At 31.9% G+C, this 19,156-nt stretch overlaps 1 protein-coding gene and 1 long non-coding RNA gene across 14 annotated transcripts in view; one reads left to right on the top strand and one right to left on the bottom strand.

Moving 5' to 3' along the window:
* Positions 1-19,156, bottom strand: part of LOC124955748 (laminin subunit alpha-1) — a 125,171-nt gene that overhangs the window by 19,745 nt on the left and 86,270 nt on the right. The window lies entirely within an intron of this gene.
* Positions 8,042-19,156, top strand: part of LOC124955752 — a 42,369-nt gene continuing 31,254 nt past the window's right edge. For all 7 annotated transcript variants that reach the window (XR_007102960.1, XR_007102961.1, XR_007102956.1 and 4 more), the window contains exons 1-2: positions 8,042-10,752; positions 11,217-11,335. This is a non-coding gene — a long non-coding RNA (uncharacterized LOC124955752). The remainder of the gene's footprint in view (positions 10,753-11,216; positions 11,336-19,156) is intronic.

Raw genomic sequence — 19,156 nt, 5'->3', positions numbered from 1 at the left:
AATTAAATATTTTAATAAATTAAATATTTCAATAAATTAAATTTTTCAATAAATATTCTCTCATTATCCAATTTCATAACCGCATAATGTGTATGTATATATACGAGATATATGCATATTTCATACCTACATGTCAACACAGCTCTACCGCGGGTCGCTCAAAGGCCCTTATGCGGTGTGCAATGTAATAGAGTTGTATAAGGTTTTTTGCAACTCTAATTTTACCACAACGTGGTAACTATTATAATTATTATCATCATCAATTACCTCCCCCTCTTCCTCCTTTTGTTTGAGTCCTTGCTAATAAGGTAAGCAATGAGACTCGTAGAGTCACAGCCCGTTTAGGCCTAGTTTATAAGTTAATCATTTTTTAGTTCAGGATTTTCAGCTCTAATTATACTAATACCCGTTTCTCCCCCCCATGCTTTCTGCGTTCTCATCTATGCGTTTGCCCAGGTGTTACTCGTATGGGTGAGAAACAGTCTGCGTGGGTTTAGTTTTAATTTCTTTCCTTTTTGGCGGCTGTCATCGTGCTGGTGATTGCACGGTGTACCTTGCACTTGTATGTGCGTTTTAGGTGGTGCATTGTACATCGTTTCGCGATAACTTTTTAATTAATAATAAATAAATATCTTATTGTATTAATATCGTTTTACATAGTTACCACATTTTTTTTCTGTGGAAAATTTTAAATACTCGTATTTATTACTAGTATCCATGTATATACTAGTATGTACTAGTATTTTTGCTTTAGTCATATATGCAATAATCATTAGCCATGGCAGTCGATTACAGCAATTGGTACGTACTCCTAATATATTAGAACAATACGCGTTTGAACTGGGGTGTCGGAGGTGTCCCGGGGCATACTCTCTAGTGTAGGCTTTTGCACCCTGGTGGCATGTGAGAGAACCGTGGAGTGTATGTGTTGGTGTGAATGCTTTGCACTTTTTAAATATAGGTAATAGGCAGGCAGGTAGCATACCTTTTCTGAGTGAATGTCAAAATTAATTTTAAATAAGTAGGTAGGGACCGGAAGACGCTGGATCCGATTCTCACTCAGAAGTGGGAAGTCTTGTCTCTGGGGATTCGTGAAGTTTCAGCAAATTTTACGATCTTTCAGCATGTCTGAATTATCCTTTATTCTTCTTAATCTTTTTTTCTATTTTTTTTTTTTTTCTTTTTACACACTTTTTGCTGACACTTTGCATTGCGCGATGTATCAGTATCAGAACAGTTCGAAAAACTTTGCACTCAATGAGAACATTAGATTACATCCCATATCTTTTGAACTTAGCAAAGGATTTTGAACTCGTTCGATACTTAGTTATAAATTAACGCTTGCACTTCGCGATTCTTTAAATATTTATGATTCTATATATTTTTTTTTTAATCCTGAAATTTCATAACTGCATAAAGTGTATGTATATATACGAGATATATGCATATTTCATACCTACATGTCAACACAGCTCTACCGCGGGTCGCTCAAAGGCCCTTATGCGGTGTGCAATTTATTAGAGTTGTATAAGCATTTTTACAACTCTACTTTTACCACGACGTGGTAACTATTATAATTATCATCATCATCATTATCAACCTTCTCCCCCTCCTCCTTTTGTGTGAGCCTTTGCTCAGAGTAGAATATACTTGCGTGTATAAAATGGAAATATTACAATTCTCGTGGATCTAGACTTTTTACCGAAACTTATTTCATCTTTTAAGTGCAAGCAGTTAATCTTAGTTTATAATAGGTTCAACGATTAGAATGAATATCATGTCTGCTGGAGCATTCGATTAAATGTGCCTGTGTAATTGTGCACAGTTGATGGATTCTTTGAGTCCATTGAGTGTCCACAGGCTAGGATAGCTTTACGGATTAATTCAAATATTTATATATGAATTTTTTATTTTTATTTTTATTTTTTTACATTAAATAAATAAATAAATAAAGATGATTAGAAAATCGAGACGCACCCAGGTAGAATAGAAAACGCAGTTGAGAATACGTGTTGGGATTCGTCAGTGCCGTTTGGGGTGACTCATTCGCGAATTTTGCCATGACCTCAGTGGTTATACTATTTAGAAGAAATCGATACTTTACGTCGCAAGCACTTACCGCTCGTTAGGTTAAGTAATGAAAAGAACAAAAAAAAAAAACCAGCGAATGTGTTGATTACTTCCCAACTCCTTTTAGCTTGCGTTTATTGCGTCTCGTTCAATGCGTGCGTTAACACGAGTGGTTTGAGTCTTGTTGCGTAAAGTCAGATCAGGTCGGGATTAGGTCGGTTTAGATTAGGGACGATTTCATTCTTATAGTATAATCCACTGCGGCATGTCAATTTTTGTGGGTGTGTTGTTTCGAACGGTAGGGCGTTTTTTGATGCGTAAACTTATCTTGCGTCGCACGTAGGGAATGCTCCAATGCAGTGAATAGGGCACGAAGCAAGAAGAGGCTATTTGCTGAAGAGGCCCCCACAAATTGTGGCTCAAGAGGGCAACTATCGACTACAAGTCATTTTTCAAAGTTGGTCGGCATGTCGAACACTTCGTTAATGGCTTGTGGTCTTATCAAAATCCCCTTTACCTTTTTACCACGTTGACACTTATGCTCGTAGTAGTATGTTCCTGGATGGAGATGATGGACCATTCCATCTCCTTGCTACATCGTTCCGCACTCGCGTACGGTCTTTGAGATTAGAATCAAGCTTTTGCAGTGTCATTATTAATTAATAGAGTCTTTGCAATTTTCTTTTCTTCTTAAAGTAAAGTCAAGTCATTGAGTTTTTTAAAAGTAGAGTCAATTTTTCATTTTAAAGTATGGTCTTGTCCCTTGCACATTTTTTTTTTTTCTTTTATTTAAAGTCGAGTCGCCCTCCCTTTACATTTTAAATTAAAGTCGAGTCGTCCCCTTCCTTTACATTTTAAATTAAAGTCGAGTCCTCCCTCTTTTTACATTTTAAATTAAAGTCGAGTCATTGCATTTTTCTTTTTAAATTATAATCAAGTCCTTTTTCCATTTTAAATTAAAGTCGAGTCCTTGCATTTGAAAGTTTTAAAGTAGAGTCTTTTCTTGAAGTAGATTTTTAATTACAAAACTAGAGTCACGCTCGTTAAATATTGTGTGGATGTTCGTGGTCTGCTGCTGCAACATTGCACTCAGGAGTGTGCACCTGGATACCCAAGCATGTTGATTTTTAATTCAGAATAATCATATATTTTTTCTCTTTCATTTTCATAACTGCATAAAGTGTATGTATATATACGAGATATATACATATTTCATACCTACATGTCAACACAGCACTACCGCGGGTCGCTCAAAGGCCCTTATGCGGTAAATAATGTGAACACAGGATTGTAAAAACATTTTTACAACTTCCTACTTTTACCACGAGTTATTAAATGACTCATATGTGGTAATCATTATCGTTATCATCATCATCATCCTCATTATATTTTTGTAATCAGATTTTCATTATTCTGATTATTCTGCTTATTCTGCTTATTTTGCTTATTCTACTTATACTGATTATTCTGATTAAAAATCTACAAGACTTGATGTTTACAACGAAAAAGGGTATGCCTGCATTCAGAAATGCAGATGAATATATTATAGTAAGAATATACATTTCTCAGAATGATCAAAAATAAATAAATAAATAAATGAATGAAGGCACTGATAAAGATACTTAATGAACAAATATATAAATATTTAAATATTTCATAATATTCTTTCCAAGAAACTAAAGTTGTCTATCAATAAATAGAGAAATCTTTATTTTATTTCATATGTAATAATTGACTTATATTTAAATAGTGCAAATAAATGAAAAAAAATTTTGCATCATTCTGATAAGAAGATGTGTAGATCTTGCTAGATGAATGAAACGACATAAATGGCAGCCAGCACTCAGGAGTGCATATTAAAATATATCAAGGGTATCCATTTTTATTCCAAAAGTATCAACAAATGAATATGAAATAAGAGAATTAATAAGTAAATATATATGAGAAAGAGAGACAAAGAGAAAGAGAGACAAAGAGAAAGAGAGACAAAGAGAAAGAGAGAGGAGAAAGAGGGAGTATTTTTATTTTCTATATATACATGAAAGTTTCATAACAAACATTAAGAATATATAATGAATAATATAAAGATTATTAACAAATGTTTATACATATGTAAGAGAAATATGATTATTTTTGGAATAAAAAAGCATAAGACTTGGTATATAAATGAAACAATTGAAATGGCTTGCCTGCACTCAGGAGTGCATTATGATAGGTTCAAAGTAAGTACATGATTGCATTCAGGAATGCAAATGAACATATTATAGTAAGGATATACATTTCGCATTTGGAATGATTAAATATGAATGAATGAATGGACTAATAAGAATACTTAATGAAGAAATATATGAATATGTCAATTTCTGATGATATTCTTTTCAATATATTAAACTTATCTAACAATAAACAAATGAAATTTCATTTTATTCCATATATAATAACTGAATGATATTTAAATGATATAAAATCAATCAAAAGAAAATTTGAGTCATTCTGATAAGAAATGTGTAAGTCTTGCTAGATGAATGAAGCGACATAAATGGCAGCCAGCACTCAGGAGTGCATATTAAAATATATCAAGGGTATCCATTTTTATATCAAAATTATGAATAAATGAATATGAAATAAGAGGATTAATAAGTATATATATATATGAGAAAGAGAGACAAAGAGAAAGAGAGAGAGGAGAAAGGAGTATTTTTATTTTTTGTATATATTTGAAAATTGCATAAGAAATATTAAGAAGATACAATGAATAATATAAAGATTATTAATAAATGTTTATATATATATGTGTGAGAGAAATATGTTTATTTCTGGTATAAAAATGCATAAGTCTTGATATATAAATGAAACGATTGAAATGGCTTGCCTGCACTCAGGAGTGCATTATGATAAGTTCACAGTAAGTACATACCTGCATTCAGGAATGCAGATGAACATATTATAGTAAGTATATACATTTCTCATTCAGAATATTTAAAATACATGAATGAAAATTTGAAAGTATATAATAAGTATTTAATTATTACAATCTTATGATATTTTTTTAAAGAAACAAAAGTTATATAATAATAAATCAAGAATATTTTTATAATCCTCCTAACATAACAATTTAATTTTATTTAAATAGCGTGCAAACGAATGAAAAAAAATTTTTATATCGTTCTGATTAGAAATGTATAAATCTTGCTAAGCGAGCGATATGATACAAAAATAACAGCCTTGCACTCAGGAGTGCCTAAAATATGTCAAGAGTATACATTTGTATTTCAAAGTTATCAACAAATAAATATGAAATGAAAGAGTCGATAATTATATAAGAGAAAGTATTTATATATACATATAGATGTATGAAAGATTCATAATAAATATGAAGAGGAAATGAATGAGTGATATGATGGTGAACATTAAAGAAATGTTTATGGAAGGAATGCATATATGGAAGAAATATGATTGTTTTTTTGGAATAAAAATGTGTAAGTCTTGGCATATAAATAAAACGAATGAAAAGGCTGGTCCATACTCAGAAGTGTGGATGAAAATAGAATAGTTACAGGTTTGCATTCAGGAATGCACCTGCATATTCAAGCACATAGATTTTTATTTCAGGATAATTATATATATTTTTTATAATTATTAAAGGATAAGTAATTCCTTTTAATATCATGAGTTGTAAAATGACTCATGTGATAACCATCATCATCATCATTATCATAATCTTATTATAGAGATTTCCATTATTCTGATTAAAAATCTATAAGACTTGATGAGATTAGGGAGGAAGATCTGCTAAAGCAATCTGTAGTGATAAAATAAATAGCTAATTATAAAATATTAAATACATCCTATATATATTTAAAATTTCTATATTTAATTTTATTTCTCTTTAACATTTCATATTACATATTACTATTTCACATGCATACTTGAAATAGCTGGTTCTAAAATTGTGAAAATGTACAAGTATATTTTTTTATAATTTAATAAATTGAAAAGATGTTGTCTTATATATAAATGATGTAATATATACATCATACACTCTTGATGTAACTACATACTTCGCGTTAGTATAAACGTAATAAAATAAGATATATGTAATCTATTGATTAAATATAAATCTGATCTCATTAAGGATATGGTCATGGGGGTATATAAAATTGTGTATGCATTTTGTAAGACAATGCAAGATACAGTATATTTTTCTTTCCCTTTTAAACGCGATTTAAATTAATTCTTAAATATAATGAAATATTCGCTAGTCTTCTTTTTTTTTTATAACGTGTCTTGAATAATTTGCAATATCTATATTTTTAATTGTTGTTTAAGTACAATATTTAATTTCATTTAATTGCAATATTTAACTTTTAATTGTTGTATTAAAAAATTGTCAATTTAATATGCAATTTTTTTTTTTTATATATTTATACATAAAAGTCGAGTATAGTAAATATCGTATTTCTTTTTAAAAATAAAACACATTTTCTAATGCATCGAAAATTCGATATGTTAAATACTAGTTTTTTTTTTTTTTGCTATTTTAATATTTACTTCTTATATTTTAGCATTACAATCTGTGGCTAAAAATATATACCATAAGGTTTTTTAATATATATCATAAGATTTTTAAATATATACTATAAGATTTATTAAATTATAAAAGTAAAACTATTTGGCCATGGATTGTACATATAATTTCATTTTTCCACACATACGTTTTTATATAGTTTTTTGTTATAGAGAGTATTATTTTGAAGTTTCAAGGTTAAATATAAGGAACAATATGAAAAATGTCCCTTTATCAATGGATATTATCATCAGTCACAAAAATAATATTTCAAGGTTTGTAATACTATCATATATGACATAAAAATAAATTAGTAAACAATATAAATCTATTATATAAAAATGATTTTGATTTTAGGTTTTCCAGATGATCTATTCAATAGAAATATCAAAGAAAGATAATAATGTGAGTAAGTAATAATCTATTTGATTATGGAATATTGGAATGATGAAATTGGAATAACGACAAATGAAAAGCATTGGAGAATGAATTGCCCGAATTTTTTTTTTTTTTTTTTTTTTTTTTTTTTTTTTTTTTTTCATTTAAGATATTGCAGAAATTTTTAATTAATCTACACAGAGTGATTTCTGTTTCAGGAAACATCGTCTAAATTGGCAAGATTCTGTTTCATTCTTCGTCGGTTATTATTTTCTTATATGATTGAATGTGTGTATGTGTGTATGAGTGAGAATTTAAAATAATAATTATTTTAATATATATTCTATTTTCAGGAAGTATTATCATTATAAATTTCTTATCCACAGGTTATTGTTTCATTATATAAAATTACCATATTGTATTAATGTTTTATGTTCACAGATGACTGATTATATATTACATAGATGACGTCATATTATTTTAATTGTTGCATGTTTAATTATAAAATGTTTTTATTACAGATTGCTACGTGTTTTTAATTATAAAATGTTTTATTACAGATTCCTACTTGTTTTTAATTATAAAATGTTTTATTACAGATTGCTACTTGTTTTTAATTATAAAATGTTTTATTACAGATTGGTACTGATTTATTGTATAAAATTTGCGTCTTATATCGATAATCTTTATATTTAATTATAAAATGGTTTAGATGTTTTATGTTCATAAATAATTTTTGATTTATTTCAATATGTATATTATAATTTGGGAATAGAGTTACATACAAGGGCTCTATTCCTTCACGGGTATCGGGTAGGTAGGTCGTTATTAGACGGATTCATAAAATTTTCGCCTAATCTTGATTGATTAGAAAAAAATTTTTGATTCGTTTCGCAGTTGATTTTGCATTTTTTTCCAAATTATAATAATTTATTAATTTATTATTGGATATATAATAATTAATATGATTTTTATATAATTGGCTTTATAATATTAGAAGTAGAGTCATAGCTCGTGGGTCTCCGTATGCAGCAACCTCCAAGTGGTGAGACCCGGGCAATCGATATTATTTGCGATCAAATAATTATTTAAAAAAAATGTAACGCAAATGATGTCGAGCTAATGGCTGCCTAAATTCGATCAAAATTTTCATGTTCTATTATTGATTCCTTTCGATTCTTATGACTTTTTTTTCTAATGATGAAATAAACAATTAAATTTATCGAAGTATCGAATATTTTTCTAAAACGATATTTTTAAATATAAAATTTGTAAAAATCATGTACAATATAAATACATTGACGTTATCATTACATATAAACGTTGAAAGTTTTAAATGGAAAGGATCATTTATCCTCAACGTTGTCCGATCCTTTACAATTTACAAGGTCGTAAAGATAGTACTGCATGGTGAAAAGCACTTTGTGAAAGCCAAGGATAAGATCTTATTATACACGTAATTTTGATGGAATACGAATATCAATGATTTTTGAATGATCCGATGAGAATGATACTTTCATTTTTAAAAATTTGTTTATGTACAAAAGTGCACGAACAAATAGCCAACGGACATTACTTAAGTATTAAAAAGACGAACTTGTGATATTGCGTAAACGTTTATGCGTACAAGCAGAGAAAGAGAGAGAAAGAGAGAGGGAGTGATAGAGAGAATGAGTGAGTGGGCGTATACAGCGGCGATGAAACGCGAGAAGCTCGACGCAATTTGCGTGGCGATATATATCGACCTCGTCTGGTTATATCGTTTCGTAAAAAAGATCTCTCGTAGTTAACTGGCAGATAATTTCATGGCAATTTCAGCGGTTACTTCGAACCGCCACTCTTTCTCTCTCTCTCTCTCTCTCTCTCTCTCTCTCTCTCTCTCTCTCTCTCCCCCTATCTCTTTCATGCTTTCTTCATTTTCTCAGTACCTCTCACTTTCTCATACACCCACTAATCGAGCTCGTTTACCTTCTACAAGCATTCACGTACCTTCATCTTTCTCTCACTTGTAGATTGTAAGGAACGTTTAACTCTCTCACGTGATACGTATTATAAGTACGTATTTAAATCAGAAGTTGTACGATCTAGATTAGAAGAAATTCTTTTCGAGAAATATCAAAAAAATTCTGATCATTTTATTTGATGTGTTAAAATCTTTTATATTTATTATATAAATTTATACGTATAGAGATAGAAAGAGAGAGAGAGAGAGAGAGAGAGAGAGAGAGAGAGAGAGAGAGAGAAAGAGAATATTTGCTATCCATGAAACACGTGAGAGAAGGTATTCAAGTTGCCTGAAGCTTCGATATATATCTTTTAGTGGAAATTCATTTTGAAATACTAAGAAACATACGTCTCACTTGACGAGTTTCGATGAAGTCGGCATGGAAATGAGTCTCTCGGTCGTTCGCCTTCATCGATCATCATTATCACCTGTTAGCAATCATTACACACCGTTCTCATTACCAAATTATCTGATGGACTATAGAAAATAGAAGAAATCATTTAGTTCTCCTTTCCTATTTATTTCTTTTCTCTCTTTTTTCTCTCTTTTTGTTTCTTTTCTTAAATATTATTCCTTTCTTTGTTAGATTTAAACGTTTGGATAGAAATAATAATCATTTAGATCAGTTTTTATTTATTTTGATAGTGAACGTTTTAGAAATTGCTTGGATGGAAAATTTCAATGCTCCCATCTTAATGGGTTTCTATAAATCAATATCTTATAAAACAAGAACATGGTCTGTTTCAAGCTGGCAGATTCATAGAATCTTCTTCGCGTGTAATCGTTTATTTTATTTACGGATTTCTCTTCTCTATCATGAATTCTTCTATTTCGATTAGTCAAGTACTCCCTGGCGCCTGGTATTAATCCCTCCGGCAACGGCAAATTTATTTTTCGATACTCGAGTGGTCGACTAATGTTTGTGAGCAAAAAAAAAGTAAAAGAAAAAGAAGAAAACGAAAACGAAAGAAAACGGTTTAGTTGGTCTCGATGGCAAAACGAAACCAGATTGCGTTTCGTCTGTCGATAAATTCTTTTTTACATTCCTCTACCATCACGTACGAGAAAAATAATTACGCGTAGAGTTATATAGACAGGGAGCTATTTAAAACTGAATTTATTTTCAAATTCGTCGAATTTTTCGAGTTTATTTATCAAGCAGGAAGACTTCCGGTTCATCGACCTTTCTTTTCTTTTTCTTTTCTTTCTTTCCTTTTTTTTTTTTTTTTTTTTTTTTTTTCTTTTTCTTTTGATACGACAGAACGTTACGTGACTTGGCAAATAAGAATGAAAAAGGAAGAAGAAAAGAGAATTGCGTTGAAACACGCGATTAATGGTGCCAATTCAATTATCAGAGACGACGAGCTTGCCAGCTCGTAAATCGTTCTCGTTCGTCGGACTCGTCATTCTTGAAGAAGGTGTTCGAGAAACTATCCTACAATGATGTGGTCATCGTAGCAAGAGAGAGAGAGAGAGAGAGAGAGACAGAGAGAGAATAGACAAGAAAAGAAAAGAAAAGAAAAAAAAAGAAAAGAAAAGAAAGAAAGAAGAAGAAGAAGAGGAAGAAGAGGAAGAAAAGGAAGAGAAGGAAAAAAAAGAAGGAAGGAAGGAAGGAAGGAAGGAAAAGTATAACATATTTTACGATCGACTCTGACAAACGAGTTGAGGACCCCTGTCGAGGAAGACTTCCTCTTGAACGCCCATGCCCTACGCCCACGTATCCAGACTCGAGGTATCGCAAACGAGTCGTTAAAATCTCATTGAACTCTTTGTCTCGTTGGATCAAAGAGTTCAATGGAAATTAGAAGCTGAGAGAGAGAGAGAGAGAGAGAGAGAGAGAGAGAGAGAGAGAGAGAGAGAGAGAGAGAGAAAATGGAGCACGTTTCTTTCTTATCCGAAAGATTTATATAATAATATTATTACAATTTGTAATGATTTAATTTGAGTAATAATATGAAATGATATAATCAATTCATTGAAAAAAATTGTCATATCATTTTATTAGCTTTTTAATAAGTATTTTTATAGGACGATTTAAAATTTGTAGATCTTACGATCGAATGTTAATACAGAGTTTGTTCTAGTAAAAGCGTAAATATCTCATGCTTATCTCTCTTTTTCTCTCTTTCTCTCTCTCTCTCTTTCTATCTCTATTTCTACTTGGATTCCTTCTTCTATCTTGTTCGCAATTCGTAGAGGGAAATACGAAGACGAAGACTTCGGGAGAGTCTTAACTCACGGACGTAAGGATCGTGGGATAGAAGAGAGCTCGGATAAAGCTTGTCACGTGTCACCTGCGAAAGGAATACTTGTAGGTATGCAGAAGCGTATCCGTTTCGGCGTAACATAAAAGAGAAGCTCTTCCAGTCCTCTTGTAAAACGTTGTCGTAAGTAACATTCGAGTTAGCCATCGATCTCGAAAGAATTATCGACTTGTACCTAAGACGAATAGAATTGTAGATTAATTATCAATCCGTATCGTTATATTCTTTCCTTTTTCTTTTGTTGTTGTTGTTGTTGTTGTTGTTGTTGTTGTTATAGTTTACACTTTCCTTTTTCTCGTTTAACTTGTTTATTATTATCAAATTTGACACGGTAATCGAATTTGTAATTCATCGAAGATGTAGCGTACACCATCCTTTAAATTACTACTTTAATATAAATCAGCTTTCTCGTTTTATCGACATTTTCCGAGAAACGTTAATAAGGACGCGTTATAATGATCATACTGGATTGATCGAACCTTGTAACATCGATTATCTTCATTATCGTTATCGTTAAAAAACTTGGGAAAAAATTAAAATCGATCTTCGATCGTTGATCTCATTCATTCTCTTCCGGGAAAACTAATAATTTCATTTGAAGGCTTGTTCGTTTTCTATTTTTTTTTTTTTCCTTCTTTTTTCTTCTTTTTTACTCATTCAGTAATGTTAGCTAGTACTTAAGTTTTCATTCGGTTAAGTTGATAACATCTGTTTATCCATTTTTTTTTTGTTTTGCCTCTTTTATATATATATATATATATATAAAGAGTTGTAAAATGAAGGTAATTTCTAGAATCGATTGGTTAGCACGAAATCGCTCTTTTAGCGTTTCGCGAAGTAACTTGATACATTACGAGATATCACGAAGCGACTTAAAATGTTTCATTGATCATTTGTATGTAAAAGATAGTGTTACTCCTTATCGAATGTCTCTTTTCTCATATCGAAGTCGCGAATGTTACGATTTTGTTTGTGCAATTTCTTCTTTTCTTTTTTGCTTTCATTCTTTTTTCTTTTTTCTTTTCTTTATTTTTTTATTTTTTTATTTTTTTTTTATTTTTTTTATATATAAAGCCGAGTCGCGAGAGTGTCAGCTTTAAAATTGATTATATAAATTATATATACGGTGGTCGATCGAGATCGTAAATTTTTTTATAATACGATCTTTTTCTTTTTTTTTTTTTAAATTATCTCATATATCTCACGTAGATCGTAATAAACGTAGACGTTCGTTTACCAGCGATTTAGATAATAACGCGTACGAGTTAGCTATCCGTGACATTCAGGTCCGAAGCCATCGCGCAGCAGCGTGATAATATTAATAAGATGTTATATCTGTGAAACGCTATTTTAATTGATACGTCAGAATGACAAGCGGCTAATGCATCGTGGTAAACCGCGCTTGTCGCGATCGTGGTGAACATCTCTCTTTCTCTCTTTCTCTCTTTCTCCCCCTTATTCTCGTCGAACAGGTGATATAGAAAATATTTGTTGTTTGGAAAAATTACGAATGAGATTCGATTAACTATATCATATATATATATAATACATAGACGATTTATTAAATGAGAGGAATATATATATATATATATATATATATATATATTATATTTATATATATATAATATATATATTATATACGTATTAATAATGTTGAATGACTTTGAGAATTGTTCTTTTCATTTTTTCATTTTTTTTCTTTTTTCTTTTTTTTTCTTTTTTTTTTTTTTTTTTGAAGAGAGAGATGAAAGATAAAAAAAGAAATCTTTGAGGTGCGAGAAAGCCAAGGTCTCCCTTTTGAACACGTTAATGAGCTCGAGCTTCGAGCTCTCGATATTCTAGATCCACTCGTCTAACTCGAACGTGACGTTGCTGAGGCAGCTCTCTTATCCTTCTCATTTTTTATTTATATCCAAGATCTTCTCTCTCTCTCTCTCTCTCTCTCTCTTTTTCTCTTTCTCTTTCTCTATCTCTATCTATTTATCACGTAATCCTCGATCCAGACTACTCACTCGAGTTTTCATAACTCTCTTTCGAGAGGGAATGGATCAAGTCATGGATAATATGTTGGTTCGATAAAAAGAATATTTGAATGCAAACATTCGATCCCTTTTCATGGTTGAAAAACACAGAGAGTTATGTTGTATTATATGAATTTTATCGTTTTATTTTCCATATCATATTTTCTTCCTTTCCCTTTTTCTTTTCTTTCTTCTTTTTCTTTTTTTTTTTTTTCCCCCCCATTTTCATTGAACAAAGAGAGAGAAAGAGAGAAAAAGATGGAGAACGCAGAAGGAAGTGTGTTCTGCGCTTTCTATTTTAACTATGACCGATATCGTGATAGTAAAATGACGTGAGACCGCAGAAAAATATTTAAAAATGTAAGACATAACGTATGTAGTATATAATACGCACGATTGGGTGCACGCAAAGAGTCCGAGGCTTTATTACACTAACACCCACCTTTTCGTTAGTGTATACGGATAGATCGTTGTATAGAAGATCGATGGATGAATAAATGAAAAGAAAGAGATAGAAAGATACAGAGAAAAAGAGAGAAAGAAAGACAGAGACAGAGAGAGAGAGAGAGAGAGAGAGAGAGAGAGAAAGAGAGAGAGATGGGCGATCGACAAGAGAATGCTCGGCCGTGTAAACGTGGTAATTCGACACGTGAAATCGTTTCCAGGTATCGAGTTACCAGGAATTGGTAGGGAAAGAATTCGCGAGACCGCAAGGTGCAGCTAAAGGGGTACCGCTATTACTCCTTGCTACCGGCCCAGTCATACGAGGTTCCCATCTGACCGCACCCACGTGTTTTACAACCCTCCTCTATCTCAATAACAATGATCTTTCCAATTCTCTCTTTTCCTTTCTTTTTTTTTTTTTTCTTTTTTTTCATTTGTCTCTTGTTCTCTTGATTCGTTTAAAATTTGAATATAATTAAAAAGTTCGATATATGTATCTCATTTGAAACTTCCAATAGAGATTTCTCGTACATGTTTCTTTGTTAGAAACGTATGATTTTTTCTTTTTTCTTTTTTTTTTTTTTTTTTTTTTTTTTGTCGAAAAGAAAATCAATTAATATTTTATCTGTTAGAAATAAACGAAATGTTTAATATCTGGAATATTATGCATTGTAGTTTTAATACGATTTGATGTTATTAGATTAGTTGACAAAATTGCAAACTTGTTTTGTTTTAATTCGTAGGAAAAAATATGATCAGTTTTGTTACTTTTCTTTTCTTTCCCCCTTTTTTTTTTTTTTTTTTTTTTTTTTATAAATCTAATTCTAGATCTTTCTAATTAGAGGAAGAAAGAACTCGATTAGGTTAATTAACTCGTAGCCATTTTATGTATTCATTCGGATAATTTCGTTTTTTCTAATCTCTTTATGAAAAAACAAAGAAGTAATAATGAAAGATTTATAAAATTGAAAATATAGTATAACTCAATTCGTTTTAACTCTAAATCAGAAATACCAAAGATTTCGATACAATGTTATCTTAGATATTTTTCTCTTTTTCAATTTCATTAGAAATATAATTGTTTCATAGCGTAGTTACACACCGTCGTACACGTAACACAGAGCATGATCATGGGTTACGTTTCGTTTCTATGTACTTACGTATATTTCGATCGTATCGCGAGCACAAACACACGTGTTGTTATTATTATTCGATAGCAGGTGTAAGGAGTAAGATATGAAAAAAGAATAAAGTCTCTAATTCAGTTGCGTGCTGAATAATAAAAAAAATACAGATGTATAATATATTTTATAGAATTTATGCGAGGCTATAAAAAAATGAAAAGAAATTAAATGAACAAACAAAAGAAAAGAAAAGAAAAGAGAATGAAGTCAGGTGTAATTCATTAATTGGCATACTCGATAAAACTCGATCAGATAGGAAATTATCTAATAAAATATAAAAGAAAGAAAATTGAACGAGAAGAGAGAGAGGGAGAGAGGGAGAGAAAGAGAGAAAGAGAGAAAAAGAAAGAAAATCTTAGCGAGAATCGTAGACAGGAAGGAAGTTTGCCTCCTCAACGTTGAACCGGACACTGCGAAGAGATAGCATGAGATGACGATGCTACTAACGCGATAAGAGAGAGAAAGAGAGAGAGGGGTAGAGTGGGAGAGAGGAGTAGAAGGAAGACAAGGAAGAAAGAAATCGTGCGTGCTCGCGTGCGAGAGAATCCGATGGAGAAAGAGAGAGATAGATTGCTTCTCTACCTACCACTGAAGTAAAAAGAGATAGGATACAGAGAGAAGGAGAGAGAGTGAGAGAGAGAGAGAGAGAGAGAGAGGGATAGAGAGGGAGAGGGAGAGGGAGAGTAGTTTCAAAGCAACCGCGACGAAGTGTTGCATCGCCGTTGGCTGGCTCGATGCATCCCAATGCATTGTACAGGATGAGCGTGCCGAGCTACGAAGGTAAGAAGAAGAAGAAGAAAAGAGTAGGAAGAAGAAGAAGAAGAAGAAGAAGAGAATAGGAGGAAGAAGAAGAAGAAGGAACGAAACGGACGCGAAACATCCAGCATCCCTATACTGCTTCTTTTTCTTTATTTTTTCTTTTTATTTTTCTGTTTTTTTTTTTTTTTTTTTTTTTTTTTTTTTTTTCCTCTTACGCTGTTGTACGCAAGTTTCGTGCAGGAAGCTGCATACGATGCACCCTTCTAGACCACCTTTTATTCTTCTTCTTCTTCTTTTTCTTTTTCTTCTTTTTCTTCTTCTTTTTCTCCCTCTTTTTCTTCTTCTTTTTCTTCTTCTTTCTATTCTTTTTATTCTTTCTACTTTTCTTTTTTTGTTTTCGTTTTGTTTGTCTTATTCGTTGAATACTTTTTGTTCTTCTTGACGTTCCTTCACGACGTGTCGCGACACATCGCTCGTCGTTCGGCAATGCTATTTTTGTTCTCTCACTTTCTCTCTCTCTCTCTCTCTCTCTCTCTCTCTCTCTCTCTCTCTTTCTCTCTCTCTTTTTCTCTTTCATAGTCGTCCGTGACCGATCAAAGATCTTTCGTCGATCTATTCTTCTTTCTATCTCTTTATTTCTCCATCTCTCTATAACTCTATATTTATTTCCTTTGCTAATGTCTAGTTAGTTCTTTATCTTTGATAGATTGGACAATATCGTTGATTGTATTTAACAGACGTTTAATTACGAGTTGTAGTCGAATAATATCTCATTTTTCTTATTTCTTTTCCTTTCTCTCTCTCTCTCTCTCTCTCTCTCTCTTTCTTACATTGTTCTTATTCTTGGATTATAAATTATACACGATGCTTGTAAATCACGATCTTTATCTTCGATCATAGCTACGTTCAGAGAAGATAATAGATAGGTATGAGATAATGAAGTGCTTACCGACCTTTAATTATCTTATTTTTTGTTTTGTACTTTCTTTTTTTTTTTTATTCCTTCCTTTTTTTTATTTTTTTTTTTTATTTTATTTCTTTTTTTATTTTTCCTTCAAGTTGAATTATCGAGACACGTATACCGAAAATGTTTGTTACTTTTCTTTTTTATCTTTTCTTTTCGAATCCTTCTTTTTTTTTTTTTTTTTAAAGGGCTTTATATATCTATATACATACATACTCGATCGTCGTACTTCAAAGAAACTTAACTTCCTCCCTTCGTAATTCGACAAGCTGACAAGCCCGAGTCCGTGGCTGCTTGAAAGTTTATAGACGTGGAAGGGAACGAGATTCCGCGAGAAGATATAAAACGTATGTTAGAGAGAGAAAGAGAGAGAAAGAGAGAGAGAGAGAGAGAGAGAGAGAGAGAGAGAGAAAGAGTTATATCTTTGGCTTGGAGAAAAGGGAGAGATACACGAGAGAAAAGGCTTCTTTAGATTCCTTTTCTTGTGTATGGGTTTGAGTAAACTGAGCGATGAGTTACAGCGTGAAATAGGAGTAAATAGAAGGCATAGTCGTACTATGTCGAAAGAGAGAGAGAGAGAGAGAGAAAGAGTGAGATAGAGAAAGAGAGAGAGAGAGAGAGAGAGAGAGGGGTGGGGAGAGAATAAGCTTTATAAATTACAGAAATCTTATCGTTCTAGTCTAATATATTCTCGGTTTTAGAAAATCATCGTCTAACGTTTCGTTGAATGAAACAATCGGTCGACGAAGTAATCTTTAAAAAATCCTATCCGATAAAGTTCCCAGAAAATCCGGAATTAGAATGAATGATCATTTATAAGAGATATTATCAATGAATTATAAACGCCTACGTAATAGTAATTGTTTTTTCTTTTTTCTTTTTTTCCCCCTCTCTTCTCGTATCTTTTCTTTTTACTCGTAAATGAGATACCTTGTGGTAAAGTAGATTTCTAATTGTAATTTATTTGATATTGATAATCTTATACGTATAACAATGTATGTTTTACTCGTATATAATATAATACATTAAAAAGAAAGTAACACTATGAAGTCATTGTATGAGTTCACTCAAGTCTTCTCTTCTCATAGAAGATAAGCTGAGAAAACGGGAACGTGTCTCGTTGGGTGGGAACGGTAACGATTAAACGGCACGCACCGAGACGTTTTTTCAACGTCGAGAGCCAGGTCGAGAGACCACCCTGAACGAATATTTTCCACGCACGATTACGAATCATGCGTATTGGTGTTACGTGTTTGTATACGTGTACACTTAAAGAGTAGTAGAGTATTCTCGAACTCGTGATGCGTACGCGGGGCAATTACCTTGCGGATTCCAATGATCGATGTTAGTCATCAAGATCGATTTGTCATCTCGATGTTTTCGTTTTCCTATCTTTTATGAAGGCCACGTGTTCTTTTTTCTTTTCTTTTTTTTTTTTTTTTTTTTGTTATGTTTTAAAGGTAGTAATTATAAATCGTGTGAAAAAGAAATATCTCCTTCCTTACCCCCCCCCCCCTCCGCCCCTGTTCGTTTGAAAGAACGATTTTCTTCGATCAACACGAGTATTGACTCGTGTTCTTAGAGAGAGATCGAGTATATAAGTAGGCTAGTCCGGCAAGGTCGAGAAAAATTCATCGTGTGCGTACGTAGATTAACACGTATGTGTGATTCCGCTTATCTGTTATTTACGTAACAACTTAGAAAAATAGATTCACACCAAAGGAGAATGAGAATTTTTAAAAGACGTTATTTTCGTCGTTCGATCGAGGCAAAAAAGAAAAAAAGGATATCTTTCAATTTCATTCGAAATTGTGCATTTGTTTTAATTTAAAAATAAAATAGATAGATGGATATAAAAGATAAAAGTTCTTTTATTCGTTAGATGTTAAAATATATCTATACTCTCGATATCGTTGAATTTTGTTAATCGTATGATTTACGAGTTTGATAACAAAGAGATAGAAATGCAAATTATCAAGAAAAATCTTTGTTGAGGAGCCTGATTTCATCTTTCGCTTGATTGCAATTTATCGTTTCTTCGCTTTTTCTCGCGCATCCAAGTCGATCCCGCGGGTATCGTTGGTACGAGTTAATGAGCTACATCCTAACCATCCTCGTCTTCTCTCTCTCTCTCTCTCTCTCTCTCTCTCTCTCTCTTTCTCTCTTTTTCTTCGTATCGAGGTCAAAGGTCAGACCTTTGATCGGCGAACTTAGTTCTTGGAGTTTCGCTTCCGATCTTTTTTTTTTCTCTCTCTCTCTCTCTTTCTCTCTCTCTCTCTTAATAATAAGCGCGATTACGAAGTTACTTTTTGATTCGAGTTTCTTCCTGGAACAATGCAAATTTCGTACTCACGATCGGCGGTACCTCGGTATCGATCAAAGAGCCACGGGTGCGGCCTATGTAACGCAAATATCGCCAAGTGTATTCCATGTACTCGCAGACATTATCATATATTTTACGGAAGAGTAATGATATTTCTTTTCTTTTCCATTCTTCTTT

The sequence above is a fragment of the Vespa velutina genome, chromosome 19, assembly GCF_912470025.1.
Source record: "Vespa velutina chromosome 19, iVesVel2.1, whole genome shotgun sequence".
Taxonomy (NCBI): domain Eukaryota; kingdom Metazoa; phylum Arthropoda; class Insecta; order Hymenoptera; family Vespidae; genus Vespa; species Vespa velutina.
The sequence above is the reverse complement of the archived record's forward strand: the minus strand, read 5'-3'. Positions and strand labels throughout refer to the sequence as shown.